We start from the raw sequence: 25328 nt of genomic DNA, 5'->3' as shown, positions 1-25328 counted from the left end.
AGGATGGAAGCATGGTCCTGTCCTAAAGCAAAATGTGTCTTTCTAGATATTTAGGTCAAAGAAATTTCTCGATGAGGCTTCCCTTGGACCAAGGTAGGTGCAACCAAGAACATCACTTTTAGAGTATGAAGTAAAAGATTTTTCTCAGGAGGTTTCTAGAGAAAGGTCACTCTGAAGAATTCAGAAAAATAGGGATGGTGATCCAGGAAACAATCAACTATTCAAGCCTCAGACTGCTGAGACCTGAACTTTTAAAGAGGTGAAGGCTAACCCCTTCTCCAGCTCCTCTTTCAGGAAGACAAGGAACTTCCCTACCCAGACCAGTAGCAGTAGTCAGTCAGCTCATAGGGGGCTCAGCCAAATTCATCCATGCTTGACAAGAGATATTACTGCGAAGTTGTTTGACCTGATCAAGATTTCCTTCACTAGGACTGAGGGATTGAGCTTGTGCAGATCACCTCCAAGGTTTCTGAGTGTGGCCAACTTTCATGGGCTGGAAATCTAAGTAAGCTGATGGAATTGATAGTTTAGCATCTGCTTGAGCAAAGGACTTTTTGAGGATGTGGATTTCTGTAATCCAGTTTTCCTGGGAAATGATTTCCTGTGTTAGAGGGAATATAAACTGGCATTAAGTCTTGCCCTGGTAAACACCTAAGTGCAGGATATTTAAAAAACCTAACTGAGCTAGATCTTGCTGAAGAGAGAATTTCTGAGGTCTTTGATTTGATTATTCTTGACCTGGTGTTACTAACTTCCCCAGTGAGGGACAAAGCATTCCTTTCACTGTGTTGAAGTGCATACCTAGGTGATCTAGAGCTGGGAAGGTGGTAGAGAGTCCTTCTTGCCTGAGTGCTGTAGCTATCACCTTCACCTTGGAGAACATTCATGTTGCATTAATGAGTCTGAACATTAAGTTGCTGTATTTTCAGCCATTGATTAACCCTGTTTCTGACTGTGCTGGAGAACGGAGAGAAGAAAACAAATGTTATGAGCTGGTGAAGAATTTATCAAAATTAGATAAATATGGATGCATAAATTAGAAGAACAATAATCTAGAACACAGATCCTCAGTGGCTGAGAGGTATTTGGAAAGCAATAATGTTAAATGAGACTGGGGTGAAAGAGGAAACTAGAAAATTAGATAGGAGCCTTGAATAAAGTAATGTGACCAAAACAAAAGAAAACAATGAAATTTGGGGCTGCATAAAAGCAATATTTTATGGATCAGAAAGTCGTTAGTCCCTCTCTATATGGCACTTCAGAGACTTCAACTATAATCAGGGTGTAGACTGGACAGATGACTAACAGAAAAATATCAACAAGTTGAAGGAAAGTCAGGTAAAAGCAGTAAAAATAAATAAAGAATTAGAAGGACTAAGTCATGAGGAATTAAGTTAAATATATAGAGTTTGGCCAAATATGACTTAGGGGGAAATGACTTTCTACAGGCATATGAAGGGCATAAAATCTTTTTCATGGAAAATTTTCATTTTGGGAAAAGTTATCACTGAAATACCAGAAACACCCCCCCCAAAAAAAATATTTTCAAAAACTGATTTTTTTTCCAGCTTCTGTTCTTCACTGAAAAAAAATTCACAGAAATTTTTAAGGGTTTTCTTTTTTTCAAAATTTCCCACAAACCATAACTGGCATTTTTCAACCATTTTTAATTAATATATTAAACAATGAACAATATCCTAATGGTTAGATCAATGATCCTGTACAGCAGTATGCCATGAGAAGCAGCAAAACCTTCAATGCTTGATTCCTTTAAAAGTGGACTAAACAAAGCACTGAAAAGAATAACATAGGAAAAAGTCTTGCACAGGCAGAATAGACTAGCAGATCAAACAGAACTTCTCTCACTTTAATGTGTACAATTCTATTATTTTCTTCTTTATCAAAATACTGATTTATACCTAGGTATTTCTTGGAGGTCTCCTGTCCAACTACTTACTCGGCCTTATCCTGCTTAGTTTATGATATAAGAACACAAGACAAGGTGTTATGGATGAAAGTAATCTGATCACATTTCTTCACGAATATATATTTTCTTCCGCTCCAGGCCTCACATAAAGCAGTTTTGCTACCATTGGTTTCTTCGGAGATTCCAAAATAAACACGCATTCAGAAGACTTATTCTCATATTTCCAGCTACATCTGAGTCATTCTGGGTTTCACTTCTACCTTGGATATACTTGCCTGTGTTGATTCAGAGGCAGACTAATGTATGGGAACTTAAATTCTGTATGACTCTGTGTAACATAACCAACACCAACAGACTTTAAATTTCCTGTATCTCATGGTTTTTTTTTTATTACATTATGGCAAAAATCCCAGAAAAAAATTGTAGGAAGAAAAAAATCAAAAATGAAAAATACTTGACTACCAAATTTTCCAGCGATATCATAGGAATGTGATCTACACTTAATATACATTTTGGTGATCTATTTGAAAGTTTTATCCTCACTTAAAAAATAGAAAAGTGAATTTTCATCTTGCTCTGGAATTCTCATTTAAACATCTCAAAGAACAACTTTGCCATTTCTAGATATTAACCATTATTCTTCTCTCATTCAAGAGTCTGTTACTATATTAGCTACATGGAAACAAATTCCTAATCATACTTTTGGCAGAACACCTCACAACCCACTTGGCTATACTCATCCTATTTCCAGTGTTTTATTTTTAAAAAGGTTTATTCTCCTCTTAATGAGCATGTTTAGCTCCCATTAACATCAATGAAAGTGACAATATATGTGCAGATCAAGGGAACATATTCCTTACCTAGGAGAACCACACCAGAATTCCTATAACTGGACTTACTTTCAACTTCCAAGAGGTAGAAATATGGTACAGCTCTTGCAATAATAAAAAGTGTTTTAAAAAAACCTGATTCTCTTAGAACATACGAACGGCCATACTGGGTCAGACCCAGAATCTAGCCTGCGAATCTGTCTTCCGACAGTGGCCAATGCCAGGTGCTTCAGAGGGAATTAACAGAAGAGGGCAATCATCTAGTGATCCATCCCCTGTCATCCAGTCCCAGCTCCTGGCAGTCAGAGGCTAGGGACACCCAGACCACGTTGCATCCCTGACCAAGAGTAACTTCACTGAAAACAAATGGAGTTGCACTGGTGTAAAACTGATGTAAATGAGTGGAGAATCAGGTACAAAGCCACTTGTGCTCATTTTTAGGATGGTTCTTTCTTATTCAAAACTACAATTGCATTGAAGCAAAGCCCCAAGATTCAGCAATCCACAAAAATGTTTCCTTGTATGAAAGCAGCACTGTATTGATGAAAACTTCATCCTGTATTTCCTACCTGATATCCCACCTAAGCATAAAGTAAATTTTACAAAACTTCAGGTCTGAGTCTCCTCTGCCTTGTGCCCCATGGAGTCATTTATACCTGTGCAAATTGGATGTCAAATGCTACTACTCTGATCTGGCAGCATTTAACACACACTTTTCACTAGCTTTGCAAGGTGCAAATGGCTACATTCAAGTTCATTTTCATATTGAATTAGTAATTACAGATTTGCAAGGCCAAGTCACAGGAATTATTTTTAGATCCCCTCCCCCCAATTCCCTCTACCTGCTTTTTTCCCCCAAATACCATCAAAGTACATGGGGAAGAGGGGCAATTTATTAGTGTATTCAATCCACAGCATGTTGCAGCCAACAAATTAATAACACAAGGAATGTGGTCATACTACAGATCTCTGTGTTATAGAGTGGTCGCCATCTAAAAGGTCAATATTTGCCAACAATTACCTACTCTTCATATATACATACATTTAAATATAGATACATATATTCCAATGCCAGAAGGGACCATTGTGACCATCCAGTCTGACCCCCTCTATAACACAGACCATAGAAGTTCCCCAAAATAATTCCTAGAGCATATCTTTTAGAGAAATGTCCATTCTCGATTTTAAAATTATCAGTGATGGAGAATCCACCACAACCTTTGGTAAGTTGTTCCAATGGTTATTTACTCTCACAGTTAAAAATTTACATCTTATAATATATCCCACTGTCTAGAATCCAAAACAAGAGTGGTAGCTCATTTTGTGGTAACTGTTGATTATTTTTTTAAATTGAGATCATTGTAGATGCAGACACCTTATCCAAAAAAAAAAATTCTTACCCTAACCAGCCCCATATTAAAAAGTTTGGATTGTATCACACAAAAAGTGTTTCGTTTGCATTGAGAAGTGTCCTGTTTATCCAAATAAAAGCTATGGGTGAAAGCCTGGCCTCAATGAAGTCAATGGCTAAACTCCCTTCAACTTGAACTGGGTCCGGATTTTGCCATACATCTCCATTCTGTACAAATGGAATGGAGTTCTACTGTATTAGTACTAGAGTGCCAACAACACCACCTTACATTCTCAGGGTTTGCTTCTCCGCTTCATTATACTGTACCACTTTTCTCCAGCACGGCTCTAGTCAACTTCAGTGGCATAACACTGGTGTAACAGAGTGGTAAATTAAGACTTTTGGGTCTTAGATGCTATATTCATTTAAGCAGAAACATTTCACGTGCACCTCAAAAAGGAATAATTTAATACAGGGTCTAAAGAGAAAACAGGAAGTTGCACATTAAGAAAGCAAGAAGGATCTAGAGTGGATTGTTTAAAATGAACATTTAAGTAAGAGATACTATGAAATACAACCCCAGTACCTTTTCCACATTGCTTCACTACAAATGCACTGATGATGTCTCAGTCTGTGGAAAGTATTAGTGCTATGGATTGCATACTGCTCAGAAACAAAGAGCATGCATTTATCTTCCAACTTGGAACCACTTGGGAGGAATATTTTAGACAGTGAACCAAAACATTCCATGATCCTTAACCCAACTATAATTGAAGAGTCAACATCTGCCCTATATAATGAAATAGCTCCTAAAAGGACTTAGATGCTGAAGTGCCCTAAATAGCTTTTAAAATTTTATCTGTACACGGTTTCCAAAACAGTGCTCTGAATTTTCTGCTTTAAATATTTTTCCTTACCAACATTCATTTTTCACCCAGAATCCTAACCTCCTTTCACCAAAAGTTACTGCTTATAGATCCAATCCTGTACTCCTTACTTGGGATAAACTATTAAAGTCAATGGGCGGGGGTGGGCGGCTCCATTAAGAGGGCAGGATGATGATGGTGCTGAATTTCGAAAGCTCTTGGCTTTCATTTAGGCACCAAAATATGTGGCTCTAATTAATCAGCACATTGGTTGTTGAGCTCTTTTGAAAATCTGGCCACAGGTGTCATAACGGGAGCTTCTGGGTACAGAGTCCTTCTGAAAATCTGGCCCTTAGTTAGATGCCTAAACCAGGGTTGAGTTCTTTGGCCCTAAATATGGGTGCTGAGCTCTTGAAAATCTGGCCCTGAGTTCTTTTAGGGAATCTCTCCTTAGTGTACGTAATGCACTACAGAACAGACTCCATCTCTGAGGAAGCAAACAACATAAGCCTCACTCTTACAGTATGAACAACAATTGGAAGAATAAGGGGGGGTATATTTCAAGACTTTAGCAGCCAAGAAGGCAAGAGACAACTATATGCTTTCATTTATCATGAATCATCAAGTATGGTACTTAGCAAAACAGTGGTAGGTTTCACGGTGCTGGGAGTCGGTGGATATGGTGGAGGAATTTAAATACACGCAGTCTTATTACAGATTTCAGAGTAGCAGCTGTGTTAGTCTGTATTCGCAAAAAGAACAGGAGGACTAGTGGCACCTTAGAGACTAACCAATTTATTTGAGCATAAGCTTTCGTGAGCTACAGCTCACTCTATTTAATGAGGCTTATGTGTTATACTCAGATCAAGAAACTACTTTTTTCAGAATGTCTCTGATTTGTCTGTTATATGCACACGGTTTTTATTCTGCTAATGGAATTTTGTATTTTTATGTGGTTTTGTGAAGAAAGTTCACAATCCAGATATGCACAGCAAATGTGTGTGGGACAAATTCTTAGCTCAGCTGAAAGGTGTAAATCTAGAGTAATTCTGTTGAGTTCACATAAAAGCACTACAGCTTCTTGCAAAAGATTGGTGTAACAGACCAGAACCAGCCCAACCTCTATGTTTTTAAACAAAAAATAACAATAGGGCAGCAACTCAAAAGATTAAGTACAAAGTCCTCAGATGGTCAAAATGGAAGACAATTTAAGTTACTCCGACTTACACCAGCTGAGAATCTGGCCCTAATGCCATGTTATTAATTTTTATAAAAAGAAAAAGAAAAACATATTCAACTTGTCCATCCTCTAAGATGATTATAGAGCTATAAGCAAAGGCAACAATTATGTTTTCTATTTAAGAGATGCAAATCAATATTAATTAAAATTAGACAACTGTTTGTGATGTAAGGGGTCCTTGTACTCAAAGGACATAGTGGCCATTAAATATATTTAAAGACTTATTACTTAAAAGATTTTAGGCAAAGTCAATGCATAGTTTGTCCTAAGGGATAGTTCAATGCCTCTGTACTGCTGTATAACATTTAACTATAGGGGCCACAATCAAAGGCAAACACAATTAAGTATCAAACAGTTAAATGTTATGTGTCACTCTCTAAAGAATCTATATTAAAACACTTAATTGCACTTTTTTTAAAAAGAATTCCTTAGCGTGGGCTAGAACCAAAATGAGTGCTTGTTTGGCTCCTATTAAACAACCTGCATATTAAGGGACCTGTTTTTTCCTGTTCATTATCATGAAGGCTGCATTTGCATTTCCTGATAGACTATTCCTGTTTTCTTACCCTTTTTTTCTTGTCTTACATCAGTCAGTGGAAACAGTGCCACCACAGGCCATCATTAACCTTCCAAATCTGCCTCAAAACAAATAGTACAAGAGCTCACTAATTTGAAGATCAAAAAGCCACTTGTCCATTATATAATTGGAATGAAAGGCAAAATGTTGCAGTTCTGAAGAGCACAGTAATTACTAGCTGTTAATTGCTCTCTCGTGGTGGCTCACTTTTAATTAAAAAGAACAGCTCGTCGCAGGCTGATAAGCAATGGTGGAGACCACTGGTTTAATCAACAAAGCCGAAAAATTTGTTTCTGCCGCAGCCAACAACAGCTTGAGTAATCTTCAGATGTCCAATTGAGATTAAAAACTGTCTATTTAGTGAAGTCAGATTTTATTTTAACCAAGGAAATGACTATTTGAAGTCTTCCAATGTGAATGTCCCCACCACATCCCCGCTGGTGCTGCAGGGACTAATCACTTGCTTGTGGTTGTGATCATTCAAGTAAAGAAATTTAGCTACTTTCCTCTTGACTCCATCCTTCTTGGGTAATTGGCCTGTCTGAGGTGAGCATTTTTTTTTTTTAAAGAAAGAGCTTTAAAGTATGGAAGGCCCACAGACTGTGCATTTAATTACTGTTCATATTTCATGCAGTCAAACAGAATTTCATTTAAGAGGAAAATGATTTACCTACCTTTAAAAAGCCTTACACTCACTGCTTTGGGGTCTGTGTGTTTTTGGGCTCCTCCCACCCTACCTCCTTCAGCGGTAACATTTACATGCCAAAAAAAAATGTATTCAGGCATCAAAGTTAATTCTTTAAGAGGCTTCTATCTTTAACTCTTTCATCTAATGACAGCTATCTTTAAGGAGAGTAACACTGTGGGGTGGGGTAACATTTTATTTAGGTAAGTAGGTTAGCTGGGTTAAGTGGAACCATTTTGCCTTGGCTTGCCTCATATCTCTCCAGCCGTGAACTTTATGCTTCTTTTAATAGCTTTAGTTTATCCTGTTCTTCTTTTATGGCCCTCAGGGTTCCCTAAGGCATTATACTTGGACCTCTTCTTCTTCATATTCACGTGCTTTTGTTGAGCGAAGGGTTCTGCTTCATTTTGAGTGTTACGGAGACAAGACACATATGTATATAAACCAAGCTTTCAAACCTTCTGACATCAATATGCTTTCTGCCTGTCTTGCTAACATTGGAATATGAATGTGTGACAACTATATACAATATATATACGGTAAGGAAAAGATATTTCCATTCAGTGGGCTCCAGGCATCACTTTTCTATCTTACTTCCATTAACATATGATATGTGTAGCTACCTACCGTTATAAGAAGATCAGAGAGTTGTGCAACTTTGGTCTCAACTTTGAGTTTTGTGTTTCTTCTTTGAAGAAACTATTATTTCCTCAGTTGCCAGAGATTGCCAGAGGATGTGTCTCTACGTTCCTTCTTATGATCAAGGACTTATTCACTCCTTTATCTCCTCTCACTAGACAATTGTACTGAATGGAAGCTCATGTACCTGATAGGCTACTGGGATTCAGTGTGGCAGAAAGTTGTTTGAACGTGTTTGCCAAAGTACTCCTTTTCTTTTTAAGGTTTTCTGTGGTTACGTTGGCTTTAGTTAAATTTTCCTTAAGTGATAAAGTTTGCCTGTTGTGCTTGCCCTTAAAACGGGATCAAAGTTATTGTTTTCATTTACTGAGCCCTTGTTTCTCCAGGTACCACTAAAGGTCACCTTCATTTGAAAATGTACCACCTCAGCAAGCTACTCTTTCAGTTCTTCCAAATGATGGAACTCCTTGGCTAGGAATATCAGGGAATTTATCTGCTGTTACTCACTTCATTTTGGAGTGGAGTAGAATGAGAATTTGACCATTGACTTCAATGGAAGCATGATTGGGCCCTTTAAATCCAAAATTATACTTTGCTTTATTTTTCCTCTCTAATAAATCATCTGGATTTGGGTTCAATACAAGATGTTAGCTTTGTAAATTGCTGTGGAGTTATTTGGATTGGTAGGACATCTTCTTTGTAACATTAAAATACTCAGTGTTACATGCCTTTTCACCTATTCCTTCATTTAGATTCATGTGAATTCCTTTATTTCTCACCTAAATTTGGATATTTTGAAATTACTAATGAAACATGATGTAGAATTCAATATACAAAATTAAACTCTAACTGAATAAACCTAATTTATTATCTTGGTCAATATAATCCTTAAACATATTATTCCTATTTATCTCTATTGGCGTACCTATATCCATACCTAAAACAGCTACAAGAGAAAAACATCTGTAAGATTGCTAGAGACAAAGAACAAATGTAGGCCAAGTTCTGCCTTCAGATGTGTGTGCCACCCATGCCATGTGTTTTGCTTAGTCACTGTCATTAACATGTAAAGGCTCACCTAACTGTAGGGTTAACATGGGCACCCTCTGCTAGTCCACCATTTGTTTAAAAAGTGTTTTGAAATGTATTTGTCTGTAACAAACACCATCTTAGATAGTTAAAAATGAAAGTGTTTTAAAACCCAATTAAGTTTCCTTCTGTTGTGCTGCTTTTTCAGTCTTTTTATGCACTTCACTTGGACAAAGAAAATCCAGCCACCAGTTTCATTTTCACTCTTAGTCTATTTCACTCTCAGTTTCTCATGCTAGCTCCAGGCTGTAGTCTTTGGGCTGTAAATGCTGGCAGGACTATATTAAAAAACAGTTTCCAGTGGAATTTGTTTTCTACTTTATGAAAATATTTCTATTGATCTTAGGTTTACTTCAAAGTTTATTTTCACATAACCAAAATTTGGGACCAAATTTGACTTAGTGTCCTTTCAATGCTTAGACAGGAATCTGTATTGCAACCTCCTACACATGCATACCACTAGATAACATTGAAATGCAACAATGTGTTTATCTGTAGACTTTTCTGCACACTCATCTTCCTGTATTCATTCATGTCAGCTTGCTAGCTCAGTATGCCTGTACCAAAATGTGATAACTCTGTGACCTCTTACATTCACTTTGTGATAAAGCAGACTGTGAAGAAGTTTTTTTTTTCCCCTCCTTCCTGTTTCTAATTTTCAGTCAGCACCTGTCAGTGCAGTCTTGACTTTCACAGTTTTCTTTTGGCTCACTTTGCTTTTTTCTCAGACTTGTTCTAAGGTTTATCAGAGGAAACACTTGCACTCACAAGGATGGCCTCCACACTGTGACAGATTAATCCAAGTTGAGTGAACTTCCTTCAGACAGAGGACACTAATTATTATGAAGGCACTTAGAACACAATGAAAGCTGACATCTGACAGACTATTCTCTGCCAGCTCCACATTGTCTTACTGTCAGGCCCTGTCAGTTCCCAGCCTTAATTACATCCTGTTTACAAACATTAGGCCTGACTTCAGATGAAGTCTTAACAAAGGTTGACAAAGGTCAGGGTCACGTCACAAGGATGTTATCTGTCTGTGTGCTCCTACTGATAAACTAGGAGTAGGCTCGTAGCTGATTTAGGAGATAGCTTTCATAACACAAAAACGTACTACGGTCATTTGAAATATCTAATCTGTGTGCCTGTACTTTTGCCTAAGAGTCGCTGTACAGAAATGAAGGCTACAGAGTTACTCAGGTTTAGCCTGAGCTAGTGGGACATTTTGCAAGGGGTTCGTGCTCTTCAGCTACTATGATCATAAGCATCAAGAATATGTCCATGCAGCTGCTTTAAACAGGAAACAATTGACCTGTTCATCTGTGCACATTTTTACCCAACCAAAATTTTGGGGTTTAGATACATTATGAATACAGTCGGTTGAATAATATCTGAGAACAGTTTGATTTTTTCCCATGGTCTAATAAATTACTCAAATAATTTTTCCACTTTTTTCTTGGTTCTGCAGATGGGTGAACAATATACCCCCAAATAAATTATTCACATTTTTTGTCAGCCAGCAAATAATTTATTCACAAATCATGTTTTCTATAGTTTGACTGCACATATTGTGGGAATTCTTTGTGAATGTGGTTGTACTTGTATGGAGGAAACTGAGTGTGAGTATATGTATACACACTTAGATCGATATTTAGAGACAAATAGAAAGACAGGTGATAGAGAGAAATAATAACCGATAACAAATTGAAATGGCAGCCCTCAGTTTTGACCAATAAATTCCCATGAGAAAACTTTTTAAAATTGTATTTCTCCTACAGTCTACTGCAAAAGAAGAAACTAGAACGGTTATCACTTAAAAAATTCAGTATGCTGTAGTGTCTCCTTTCTCTTAAGGTATAACTGTGGTAACTGTGTTGTAGCAGTTGGCAAATATTGACTTTTATAATGGCTTCTACTTTATATTTCTGTTGTATTCTATTGCTGGTGGCCAGAAACCCACACATCTGGTAGCTGAGTTCAATGCATGTCACCATAGCTAGGAATCAAACCTGGACCTTCATAGTTTGAATATGACATCTCTATGAGGCAAGCTAAAGGATATCTTCCCATGAGCCCAAGAGAAGAGGGGCTATGACAAGATTGTGTCACCTGAAATCTACTCTTTCTGCAACTCTATACAGAGCTGGGATCTGACTCTTGTCCCACTGAAATCCAATAGCAAAATCCCTAATGGGTGGAATCCTGGACATGCTAAATTCAATGGCAACATTTCTGTTGACTTCCATGCAGACAGGACTTCAACCTCTGGCTTCAGTGAGAATAGGAACATACCATAAGATTTGAAGATAACAGACCGTCCCTCATTCTCCATTACAATTTAGGTGTTTGACTAAAGAAAAATTGTAGAAACTATGAGAGAGGCCTATTTCTCATTTGCTTCACAAGTGATTATCAATCATAGGCACAACTCACTTTCCCATCTGAAATAGGTTATAGGCAGTGGCTGAAGTCGATAGAAGCTCAAAACTATTTTCACAACAGTTCTACAAAAAGGCTGTAACACCACACTTTACTAACCCAAACAAGAAAAGAAGGAGAGGAGATGACTCTTGACAATACCTTGGCAGGATGCCTGGCATATATTTGACATTTTTGGGTGTACAAAAGTTCAAGGTGCTTAAATGAAATCTGAAATTTTAAAACTCACTGCCCAAACTTATAAATACTCATGGCCAGTCCTGGACTTTCATTTTGCATGCCCTGAGCTTTGCTGTACTACAGCACAGAACATAGACTACCTGAAGATGCAAAACCAATGCATCTGCCTAGTCCTCACACATACGTCAATCTTCAATGAGATATCAGCAGATAACAAGAAAACAAGGCACCCATTCTGAGCTACTTATTCAGTAAAATAAGGAAGATGCAGAACACCTAAAAGTCTTCTGATGTTTTCAAACTTGGAGCAGTCAGCAGCTTCCATGGACTCTGGTTCCAGCAGGATTTATCCATGACCAGCTGACATGTTTAACTACACTAACTGCAACGCTGTCTTTGACATTGTGTTAGTTAACATGACTCCTCAACTCAACCTAATTTTCTAATGAAAACAAGCCCAGTGAAAACTTCAAGCACTATGTGCCTTTGAAAATCATGCCAGTTATTTAGGTGCCTTTATATGGAGATAGGTGCCTAATTTGATGCTGTCAGGTTTGAAAACTTTAGCATTGGGACCAGATTTGTAAAGGTAAAAATACAGATAAGTACAGAGAGGGATTTTCAAAAGCGTGAAGCACCTAAATACCTTTAAAATTGTGATCCTTGGGACACCCTTGCTAACTGTCCTTACTGAGGACAGTTAGTCCTTACATGTTTTTAGCCAAAAAAAACCCTTGTTTTTCCACAGTATCCCTCCTAAAAGCTCGCTTAGGCCAATATATGTCCATAGAATTAAGAAGGTATGTCCCCTGCTTCTCTCCAAATTCATTTGTCCAAATTCAATGTTGTCTATTTTGACCACGTGAAAATCAGACCTTAGGGAAACTGTGCTGACAGACCTTTCCCACAGGCCTATCCACCAAACTAAGGCCCATCAGAACAGATCAGGTGCCAGAGAGTTAACAGTCACTTTAAAACAGATACTATATAACTAATAAATACAGCTGTGCCCATTGGCTGACAACTTCCAAGCAAGAGTAGAATCACCTTCTTAGTGTTTTATGTGGGTATTTCAAGTGGTATCTCTCCATTTGTTGTTGGTGAGAGCTATAGTTATATTTGCTGTAAATAATGAAAGCTGAACTGGTTCCTGATTGAGGCTCTGTGTGGAACTTGTATTAACTTTGAATAAATAGATGACTTCAGTTTAAAGATTACAGACTGTTTTATAAAGCCTACATATGCTGTATTAGATCATGTTAGTGTTTCCTATAGCACCCATCACCACAGTTTGTAAGTGCCATAGTCCCTACAGTTAAAACTGTATTTACATTTTCATGCCAAGCATCACTGTTGTGTAAAAATAATACTGTACGTCTTCCTGAATCTTACTGTACATACTCTTAGATTCATACCCTCCTAACACATTCATTTGCAATTTAATAATAGCACCTTCAGTGTACACAAAGCACAGAAAATCAGTTGCAAAGCACAGCCTTAACTCTGACCTTCGTGATGGGGTGTACAAAGCCCACACTGGGCCTGAAGGGGTTAAAGGACAATACTTGGCCCAGGAAGCCCCTACCCCTCCAGGCCTGCAAAGTATGCACCAACTGCAGATGAAATTTAAAAGGGAGAAGTTCAGCTCAGAAGAGGGAGGAAGATAGATCCTCCTGCAGGGCTCCTGGACAAGGGTGCCAAAAAAGCTTCCCTGTGAGGAATAAGACTGCATGCTGAAGCCCAGTTGGGGCTGAAGCTTTAGCCCTTTCCTTTTTCTTTTGTTACCTTATATTGGACTCATAACCATGGGGACAGGCAGATGGCAGGAAGTGACCCAGGGAGGGTAACTCCGAGGGCACAGCCGGACATTCTTAACCCAAACAGGAGCCGGGGTCAGAGCCCAATGGAGTGGGAGAGTCCAGGCTCCCCTAGACTCCAATCTCACTCCCCCTGTGATAAGAAGAGGGCAAGGACATTGCAGCCCCGATGTGAAGCTAAGCCCATCCTCAGGCAGGGGTGCTGGAATTTTTATAGTGGGGGTGCTGAGAGCCATTGAACCAATGGGCTATTACCAGCAGGAGAGTGAGTTTGTATGTGTGGTTTTTGGAGGGGGGTGTGGGGGGGGGGTGAGAAAACCTGGATTAGTGCTGGAAATGACCCACCTTGATTATCATGTGCATTATAAAGAGAGGTTTCAAAGAGGGATGGGCTATTACCAGCAGGAGAGTGAGTTTGTATGTGTGTCTGTGGGGGGGGCGGGGGGAAGGGTGAGAAAACCTGGATTTGTGCTGGAAATGGCCCTCCCTTGATGATCACTTTAGATAAGCTGTTAGGAGCAGGACAGTGGGGTGGGAGGAAGTTTTGTTTCATGGTCTCTGTGTGTATATAATGTCTTCTGCAGTTTCCACGATATGCTATGCATCCGATGAAGTGAGCTGTAGCTCACGAAAGCTCATGCTCAAATAAACTGGTTAGTCTCTAAGGTGCCACAAGTACTCCTTTTCTTTTTTCTTTTTATTGAACCAAACTGTAAACCCGGTATATAATGGAAACCGCTTCAAGCCAGGAGGTGCTGCAGCACCCTCAGCACCACTAGTTCCAGCACCTATGTCCTCAGGTGAGGAACTGGATTGAAAGGACTTCCATCTGAAAGGCTACTGGGTGTGCTACCCGCTAGACCACCGGGCCCTCCGGGAGCTCTATTACTTAATGATTTAGGCCCCTATTCAGCAAAGCACTTAAGGATCTGTTTAAAGTTAAGCATGTGCTAAAGAGCTTTATGAAAATGGGGCCTTAATGACCATTATAATCCTAAAATTACAATCTCTGCAACTCCGCATAGCATACATGATACACTGAAGGAATAAAGCTGATTATATATTAATTATTTATTGTCTCAAAAATGCAAATTTCTACTATATAATAACATTACAACTTCCAGAAAAAAATCACATTGCATACATGCACACACAAACAAATCTTGCTCTTCTGCATCAGTGTAAATGCAGAGTAACTCAGTGAAGTCAATGAAATTAATCCACACTTCACTAGTGTAACTGAGAGCAGAATTTAGCTTTATTACACCACTGTTCCTTTTTCCTTCAGTCTGCCTTACATTTTATAGACATCCTCGTCGCAGCCAAAGGAAGGGTGTTCCATTTTAAACACCACAGCAACAGTGACAGACAGCTACAGCTTTCATATATTTTCTTTCACAACTTAAAAAAAGGGAGCATTTTACTCAATGTGAAATCAGGGGACTATCTTAAAAGAAGAATACAGGAATGTTTGTCTAGCTATAAAAACAGTCACTGTTTTAACATATTCCTTTAAAAAAATAAAAAAATATTTTCAGTGATCAGTTTTTGATTATTTTCATTGCAGGGTGCTTTTTTCCCCCCATAAACCTTTGAATGCCGCTACTGGTGTGCGCTCAGGGCCCATTCATTTCTTTATGGTGCCCATTCTTCTGAGCAAAATTTCTAAAGAACTCAAAATGGCTACAGTTTTTATGGCCATAGACATCACTTCAATAGTCGCACGATGAACATATGTAGGTCTTCGAAGGGTTAATCCTAAAGCTAGTCAGAACATTTTCAAGAAAATGTATTTTCTTTCTTCAAAGCCAGAGACATTACATGGAAACATCATCAATTTCAAGAAAGTTTTCAATGGAAAGGTTTCTGAGGTCTGGGCTCTCTGATCATTTGTGACCAGAGATAGAGACCCAAATTGAAAACCTGACATTTTCTATCCAAAAATGGATGTTTCAACAAAATTCTGTTTCATGAAAACATTCAAAGGTTTTGCTTTCATTCCAGTGTGGGACCAGAAACAAATGTCAAAACCACAAAAGTTGTCACAAAACAGCATTTTCATGCTCTGGCCAGCTCTAATTAATCCCTTTTTAATCAAAAAAGCAGACACGATGACGTGACAATTGCTTGGCTAATTGTGCTAGCGTTGCATAAAATTTAAAGAATGTATCTTTGAATTACCAAATGGACCGAAGTATGGGGGCCTATTCTCCCACTGGAGGATACTGGTAGCTCTCAGTGATATTTTGTGTAACACCTTAATTAGCATCCACAACTGACGGTGAAGTACAGGCTTCTGACATTTTCACACCTTTGCTTGCAAGTCTTTGAGAACTGAACTTCTAATAGGCATCAGTAAGTTATATACTGGAACCTCTCTAGCCCCATTGTCCATCAACCATGATCCATTGTTCTATTTTTCTAAGCACTCCGAGACTCCTTCCTTTTGCTCAGCGGCCCCCAAGCAAGAGCTCAGACCCAAGAGCATACAAAATAGATCAAAAGAGACAAAGCAACTCTTGCACAACCAGGGTGAAAAAAGCATTAGCTCACCCTCACTGAAGCATGTGGCATAAATCTTGGCCCTCTCAAAGATGGGAGTGGTTTGTAGCCTCATGGAGGAGGTGGAAGGCTTTGCCTACAAACTCCATGGATTGTGAATATCTAAAGGGGATGTAAAGTGCATCCCTGCAGACCCTCGGCCATTCACCAAGAGGGTCTGCCCCTCTGTTCTTCTCCTGGGTCCCCCTTCCCTCATCCACCATGTTTTTTTTAGGAGCCAAACCCCCATTGGCTACTCCCCTGTGGCTGCACACTAGCCTTCTCTAGTTGGTTGTTTTTTTTAAAGGAAACACTAAATGACAAAAGTGTTGCAGGGAACAAAATGTAGCACTTCCCCCTCATTTTTCATTCCATGTGTTCAACCTACCTGTGTATCACACTAAAGAAATGAGCTCAGATCCCAAATGCAACCACTGGGTGGTGGTTTCTCAGTTATATTTATTTGTCATCAGTGTTTATGTTTGCCAAGTTGAATAGCTCCAGAAATGAAGCCCTCTGCTTATTCACAAGCCAGGGAGTGGAGTCTTCAAGGAGAAAAAATATGGATTTTCCCTTCCAACTCTCTGTCTGACTCCAGAGAGGAGGTCCCTGCAAAGGATTCCATCTTTTTGTGAAATTCCTTTTGATATATGTCTCCATAATGTAGAGAGACTAGTGTCCAGTTGTCTGCCCCCTCCTTCATCAAAGCCCACACTCCCTTTTTTCTGTTCCTTCCCTCCATCCTCCCTGATTTCATGCCCATCTGAAAACATCACTTTGTCTTCCCACATCACAATGTCATCTCCTAGCTCCAGGACAACACTGATCTATCAGCAGGGATGGTGTCTCAGTCAAATGGGGATGCTGTGTTTCCACAGGGTGAAAAGGAAGGAAATTCTGTATGAAAGAGCTAGCTTCATTCAGAAGGAATATTATATTCATGAACTGGGCTTGAAATATTGAAATCATAAACGACTCAGAGGTACAGTATGTTGCAGAGGACATGATAACATAGCAGAAATGCAGCCCTGAAAATTATCACTGAAGGATGACATTGGCGATAAGGATGTACAATATTACAGGACTATGTTAGCACAGTAGGAAATCGATTCAATCAGACAAGCTAAATTTATTTACTTTATTGATTTTAAATTTTACATGAACTGCAATATAAGTAAATCTTTCATGGTAATTCTAAATCTTGAAACATATTGTAAATAACAAAAAAAAAGTCCAGTTTTCAGAACAACCATTTCTCTGTACTGAGAGTGCATTATTCGTAAAGCCCAGGACAAAATTTTTGTAATAAATGTCTTAAATCTACCTTAGCAGTCACTGCTGATATTTTCTTTAAAGTAAAAACCTGCATTTGGTGTTTCCAGTGATTCAAGGTAACAGAGTTCTTTAAGATAAAAATAAGTACCGGTAATTAAAATGGATCCTAGTGTATTACCAGAATGCAGCATAGACTGTCACTTCATGAACAAGTGGTTCATTGTATAAATAGCCGATTTTTATCAATGTAGGCAAATTTTAATGAAGAGTAATAAATGAGTGGGCTGCAAATAGTTGAAATGATATGCAACTCCATAGATATGACAGTAAGCATGATAGCGCAGTAGGTAGAGTGGTACCATCACTGGATGTCAAGGAGAAGCTGGTGATGGGAAAAAAAATCCTTCTTGCCTTATTCCCAGTCAAGTCAACTGGGAATAAGTCAACAATCTGCTTTAAGCCATCATCCTAATGCTGAGGAGGGGAGATTTCACTTTGGGGTATCCATTCATATAAATCAGTGGTTTTCAACCATGGGTACACTTAACTCAAGGGCCCAACCTTAATGCTATTGAAGCCAGTGGCAAAATTCCCATTGAGCTCAGTGTGGCCAGGATCATATCCCAAAGGATAAACATGAAAAGGTCACAGCCCTGGTGAAGAATTTACTCTTTTCACTGATGTTCAGCCTGACACGACAGGAAATATTTTGCCATTCACAGCTTTGAACAACAAATCTGTCCACAGAATTGTAAGCCACAAGCCAAATTCAGAGGTGGTACAAATGATGGCGGAAAGCTGCACACTGGTAAATATGCCTAGAGAATGAAAGTGACACACAAGGAACAAAAGGTGGGGCTGTAGCCGAAAGGGCCACCAACAGGCAAGTGTAAGATAATCAGGCTTCCATCCACCCCTTCACTAAGCTCTCATCATCTAGGGCCCCCTGCCAACAGCTCCTCTGACCCTGCAGTGGTTTCTCATGACTCAGCCCTCCAGCCAGTCACACTATAGTCACACCCGTTCTGGGGTAATAGAACAGCTAGCAAAAACAAAAAGAAAAGGAGTACTTGTGGCACCTTAGAGACTAACCAATTTATTTGAGCATAAGCTTTCGTGAGCTACAGCTCACTTCATCGGATGCATGACTAACATGGCTGTTACTCTGAAACCTAGCAAAAACAAGTGTCCAATCCCTCCATTCAGTTTGCCGCCTTCAATTCTGGGCCCAATGGTTATTACTCCTTTGCTCAAGATTTCCAGTAGCCCACGTCCCCTTCCCAGGAGCTTCTCGCCACCTTGGCAGTGGCTGGCAGAACAATTTAGGCCCACCCTGTACACTGGGTTCCAGTCCAGGGACCCTAACACAGGCAGTCAGGGTTCACTCCACTAGATGATTTGCTGCCACCTCCCTAGACGTCCTCCTACCAAGACTTTCCCTGGGCTTTCTCCTCACCCTGCAAGAGCTTTCCTGTTCCCTACCAGTCTCTCTTCACTCCCTGCTATCAGGAGAGTGACTGCAGAATTTCTCCCTGTAGTCCTGTTCTGCTTCAAACTTCGTCTGTTTATAGCACCACCCAACCCTCCCCAACTGGTTTTCTTCATTAGTTAGGCCTGGTCCAGCCTGGCGCAACCAGGCTGGTTAACTCTTCTCAGGCCCACATTAACCCTTCCACCATCTGTGTGGGGTAGGCACCTCATCACAGGAATACTGTGAAAATACAGCACCAATACTTTTTCCAAGAAAGATCAGAAGTATTGTGAGTAGAGAGAATCCCCACACCCTTAAATATCAGAAAAATACAGCAATGTTGACTATCATCATTATTTTTCATTATTTGTATTATTGCAGCTTGTAGGGAGCCCCAGTCCAGGACCAGGATCCCATTGTACAGACACAGAACAAAAAAGTCAACCTGTGAAGTTTTGGGTTTTTTTTAAAACTGAACCATGTTGCCTCTACTTTTTGATTTCATTATGTTAGATGCTATTAATCTGGACATAGGATTTCAACAGTGAAAAGATGGAATTTGTCATCAACAAAAGGAAAACATTATTTTTAAAGGCATGAAAGATTAATGTTTCACCATGGACTACTTAAACCCTACACAGCAACAGCACTATAATATTAATCCAACTTTGATGGGTTTTGCATAAGGCTCATAATTAAACATTTTCTTTGCAATGCTTTATAGAATCCCCATCTGTTTTTAATGGCATGATTTTTATGTTTTTCTTACTAATTCTGGCAGCCTGTTCTTGAAGCTTCAAGCTTTATTTTTGGTTCCTAATGTCTTCTTCTATAGTGGTTGTATTGTGCCAAAGCTGAATGAAGGTTTTGGAAACCTATAGTTATGATGTGTATTGCTTTCTTTCCTAGCATTCTAGGGAGGAACAAGGCAGTTTGGACTTTCAGTTTGCATGTGTGATGTTATTAGTAGTTACAGCAGCTTTAAGATGTTCGGGTGGGTCTACAAAAGAGGTATTTACCACCCTGCACACATAAGCAATTCCTGACCGCTGTGATCATACCACTAAAAACAAGGCTGGTGTGAGGATTTGGGGGAGACAGGTTAGCAAGAGGATTATCTGAGGCACTGTAACAAATTGACAGTAAACACCGAAGCTCCCAATATCATTTTTAAAGTCATTTTCCTGAACAGAATTCCACTCTAAATAATCAAAAATGCCTCCCACTACACTCAGATGTATGTTTTTCTATGTTAAGGAGAAGCAGTTAAAGGAAACATCAGTATTTGGCTGAGCAGTTGGTGTGCTGTGACTACTATTTATTCCATTGTTCGTAATTGTCTCCCTGTCTGTCATATCTACCAGTTATCTCTCATCTTAAACTTGGATTGTAAGCTCTTTGGGGCATGGAGTGTCTCTTTCTTGTACCTTGGGAGAGCACCTAGCACAATGGGACCTTGGCTTCTAGGTGTTACCACAATATACATAAATAAATAAATAAATAAATATCCAGTTAACAATGTGTTCTACATGGATAATGTGAAACTATATGGACAGTCACAAAAGGAGACACGGCGACTGATGACACCTGTAGAAAAGTCTGGTGAAGATATAGTTATGAGTTGGTTTGGCTAAATAAGCACCAGCATTGAACTGGTACAATCAGATGGCACACAAGTTAAAGGTACTGCCCAAGATCTCTTTCAGCGTGGCCTCTATAGTTACTCTGGAGGCAGGGAACTGTCAGAGTTACAGTATAAGCAAACAAAAGAAGAAGCGAGGCAAGAATATTACAGCAGAATAAGAACTACTCTAAGGACCAAACTCAACTTGTAGAATCTCACCCGAGCCATGTGGGTGACACCTGGAGTACAGTTCGCTGCAGAGTGATCAAGTAGAATCAATAGGAGAAGAAAGAATTTGACACTGAAACAAGAAATCTCCCAGTAATACACAGAGTAATGAATATCAATCAAGACATGGACCGCATTTACATCTGACAATATGATGGAGGAAAAGATTTGCTATCTGTGGAGGAAGCAGCTGATAATGAAGAACATAACATCAGACTATATGAGGAATCAGCCAGAGTAAAAGATCATCTGGTCGTGATAACAAGCAATGGCCGAGCATGCATCCCAGCCCAAGAAAGCATAAAAGAAAGGAGAAAGCAAATCACCAAAGAAAGACTTGAAAGATTTATACAGAAATCAATGCACGGACAGTGGTGGAGAGAGACCAAACCCACTGGCGACTGAAGCTTAACAAACTCATGGCTTGTAGAAGGATACTTCAAAAGATAGATGGAGAGCCTCATTATGAGTGCACGAGAGCAGTTCTTCAGGCTTAATTATGTTAGAAACAAAACTGACCAATAGAATTGCTCCCTGAACAGCAGAATGTGTTCCCAAAAGGAAGAAGTGGTGGAATATATGCTAAGCACCTGTAGGAGCCTGGCTGGTAGAGAATATATGAACAGGAACAATGAGATCACCAAGTGTCTGCATTGGAACGTCTGTGGCAAGTATGGATTTAAACTAACCATGTGGCATTACAGCCACTGAACTGAAAGCTCTGTAGTGGCTAAGATTTTATGGGATCTGGTAGTTGTCACAGATGGAATGGTGCAGGCAAAGAGGCCAGACACAGTTGTAGAAAAGAAGACAAACAAGACCATGTTAATTGATATTGCCATACCAGCAGAGAGAAACGTAAAAAAAGAAACAAGAGAAGATAGCAAAGTATGAAGAACTCTGCTATGAAGTAGAATGATTATGGTAAACTGGAACAAAGACGATCCCAGTGATTATTAGCCTCCCTAATAGCATGAATGAGCAGCTTCAGAATAGAAGCGCAAGACATCATAATCAGTAACCTCCAAGAAAGTACTTGTGGACAGTGCAAGAATTTTAAGGAAAATCAAAAGAGAACAAGGGCATTTGAGCGCCTAGAATGCAAAAATGGAGGGTTTAACAATACTCCTCACTACCCAAACCTACCGACTCATTTCATGCTCATGATTCATTGGTGACTCATGGGGATAAATTTTAGACAGTAGCTTTCCCCTTTCTATGCTTAAAGATCTTTATGTTGTGAAAGTTATTTGCTTAAAGAAAATATTTTGAGGGATAATAATAAATCTATTTGCTACAGAAACTGAAATAATTATTATAGAAATCACACTCACATGCACACAGAGGGAGTTTGGTCTACAACCCTTGACCGTCAGCTACAAAACCAGTTTTTTAACACTTGAGATGAAGGTGAATTCCTTTAACTAGAGCAATGGGTCTCATATCCTCTGTGTGGGTCTTGCCAATGGAGGGTAACATCACTCCCTCATACACATAAAGCCAATATAGGGCTGGCTGAAAAATTTCTGCCAAAACTGTTTCTTGATTAAAAGCTGGATTTTCTACTAAAAAAATAATTTCCGGAAAAGTGTCTGCTTTCCATGGAAAATATTGATTTTTTGGCAATATTGGGTCCAAAAATCAAAATATTTTGGTCATTTTTTGGTTTGGGGCCAAAATGTTTTAATATTTGAATTTCTGCTGAAAAAACTGAAATTTTCCATGGAAATTTTAGATGAAAATGATTCCCTCCCAATCAAAATTTTTTCAGGGAAATTTTTTTTGACCACCTCCAGACAGTACCATGTGTTACAGCACCTCCAAACTTAACTCGTTCATTTCATATTAAAAGTGTGTCTAATGATCTGGTGTCCCCCAATTCAACAATACATTAAAATCTCTTTAGACTGCAAAAGGGACTTGGGAGTCCTTGCTCCCAGTCTTGTGCTCAGACAAATAGACCACATATTTCTCTCCCATGTGACTGGATATTGCTATAATTTTGGCTTTGAATCTTTAGTAGCTTTCAAGTGCTCTAAATATATTATAATGGTCATCTGGTCCCAGGACAGACAGATGTGAACCACAAAATTGAAATGTTTCATCTTTTGGCGCCTTTCATTATGTTCCATGCTGCGATTCAAGTTTGCTGAAGGATCAGAATCACTTCAATTTCAAGCAATATAAATGGAGTGATCAAAAACATTTAATTATTCAGGGTCAGCAAATCTTAAGAAACTAATAGAAACAGACAGAACTAACCCTTCCTACCATGCTCATTTTCATTAATTCTTATAAAACAGAGAACTGTTTAATTACCAGAAAACAGCCCATCACAGAACAGAATCAGCAAATTTCTCAATACTGTTTCCCAATGTCTATTCAAATTTGGTACTAAAGTAACATTTAAAAATATTTCATATTGACAAATAACTCACTGCCTAATCATATGCCTCCTTTAGATTGACTATTTGAAAGCAGATTCAGGTTTCCAAAATAATGGAAAAAAAAGGACTTTCATATACATTTTGATATTTGTTACCCTGAAATTCGACGATGTGGGCAGTTAGAATGGAAATATTAACACAAACTGTTTCCTTATGCTATTTCCCCATTTAACTCCATGTTATTTATATATGTGCAAATGAGAGCTGTGCAAAAAACTGATTTTTCAGGTCCATGGCAGTTCGGAAAAAATTTTTAGAAACTAGTTTTGGGTCAACCTGAATGGAAATTTTTTCAAAATTGTTGGTGACCCAAGAAGTAAAAAAAACAACCAAAAACATTGTTTAACATTGAACAAAATTGTTTTAACAAAAACATTGTTTTAATTTTAAGCCTTGAAAAAAAAATAAAGGAAGTTCCTAAATGAAAAGTCATTTTGAATTAAAAAGTATTTAATTTTGAAAATATTTTAATGAAAAGTTTCAATTTGTTCAGATTTAACTTTTTTACTTTTTGACCAAAGCAATTCACCAAATTTGACATAAATTCACAAAATATTTCATCAATCCAAATCTACATTTTTCATCCAAAAAAGTTTTGGCTGAAAATTTTCCCCCAGCCCTACTCCAAATGGCGAGCTCAGCTGTGGAAACCATAATGGCGTTTAAGAGCATCACACAGTTAAGCTTTGATCAAGGATTGCAAGGGCGCCTTAAATGACAACAGCCACCCTCTCACATATAACATGGCACAAGTTCAGCAACCAACTATCCAGAAAAAGCAAGAAAGAAAGAAAGAAAGAAAGAAACAAAGAGCCAGATTCTGCTCTTGGATACAGTCATTTTACTCCAGTGTCTCTTCATTAACTTCAGCATAATTACTCCTGATTTATGCCAGTGTAAGTGAGAGCAGAATCACGGCATATATTTTAATCAGCACCATGTGATCCAATGGTGGAAGAGTGGCACAATTTGTCATGAAGTATTTTCAATGCCATCAAGTTAAAATCTGACAAAGAATGTGGCAGTGATATTTTGGGGGTAAGGTCACAAGGGATACAGACCATCAGGACTGGAGGGGAGCTTACTGAATACAGACTTTAATTATGCAGGAATCACTCTGATGCATGTTCTGCCATATCTGTTACCCAGCAGACATCTAAGTTACTTACAAGACAACATAATGATCCAAAAAGCAGAAATTCTAACCAGGATTCACCCTGGATCTACCTACTGGCAGAGAGAAAAGGACTGAGAATGTGAGACTAGCAGCAAGATTTGGAACCAATAACCATAATCTAGCCACATCCATCTATACAACCATTCATAATTACATTCATCCATCTATAGCTATAGTTACACATATATGGGACCACTGGGAGGTTTAATAAGAAGACATGGGCTATGTTTTTTCCAGTATGCTGATGATTTCCAGCTCTCTGTCTCAATTTCATGTGATGATGATTTGTTTACATTTGTTATTTGCAAACAGAATAAAGTCCCAACTAATAATTATATATATACACACACACACACGGTGCTTTCAAAGGGCCAATTTCACAAAGCTGAAAACAATTATGAGTCAAATCAGATGGGAGAATGAATTTAAACAAAAAAATGTGAATGATAATTGGGAACTATTTAAGAGCATTTTACCTGATGACCAAAAAGCCACAATCCCACAATTGAGAGAGAAGGCTACACTGGTTAAAAAAACAACTTGGCTCAGAGGGGAGGTGAAAGCAGCTGTAAATAAATAAACAAACAAAACAAAAAATGCATGCCAACATGGATGGGGAGAAGAGGAAGCTAATAGCAATGAATATAAAATAGACACTAGGAACTGTAGAGAATTGATAAGGGGAGCAAAAGGACACCATGAGTAATCTGTGGCCACAAGAATCCAGGACAATAAGAAGGAGGGGGGTTTTGAGTGTATTAGAAACAAAAAGGAATCCTGGCAATGGTATTGATCTATTTCTAGATAAAAATAGTTGAATTAACAGTAACAATGCAGAAACGACAGAAGTGTTCAATAAATATTTCTGTTCTGTATTTGGGAAAAAGCCAGAGGATTTATTTATATCATAGGATGACCATGAAAT

The sequence above is a fragment of the Natator depressus genome, chromosome 9 (genome assembly GCF_965152275.1).
Source record: "Natator depressus isolate rNatDep1 chromosome 9, rNatDep2.hap1, whole genome shotgun sequence".
NCBI lineage: Eukaryota > Metazoa > Chordata > Testudines > Cheloniidae > Natator > Natator depressus.
The sequence above is the reverse complement of the archived record's forward strand: the minus strand, read 5'-3'. Positions refer to the sequence as shown.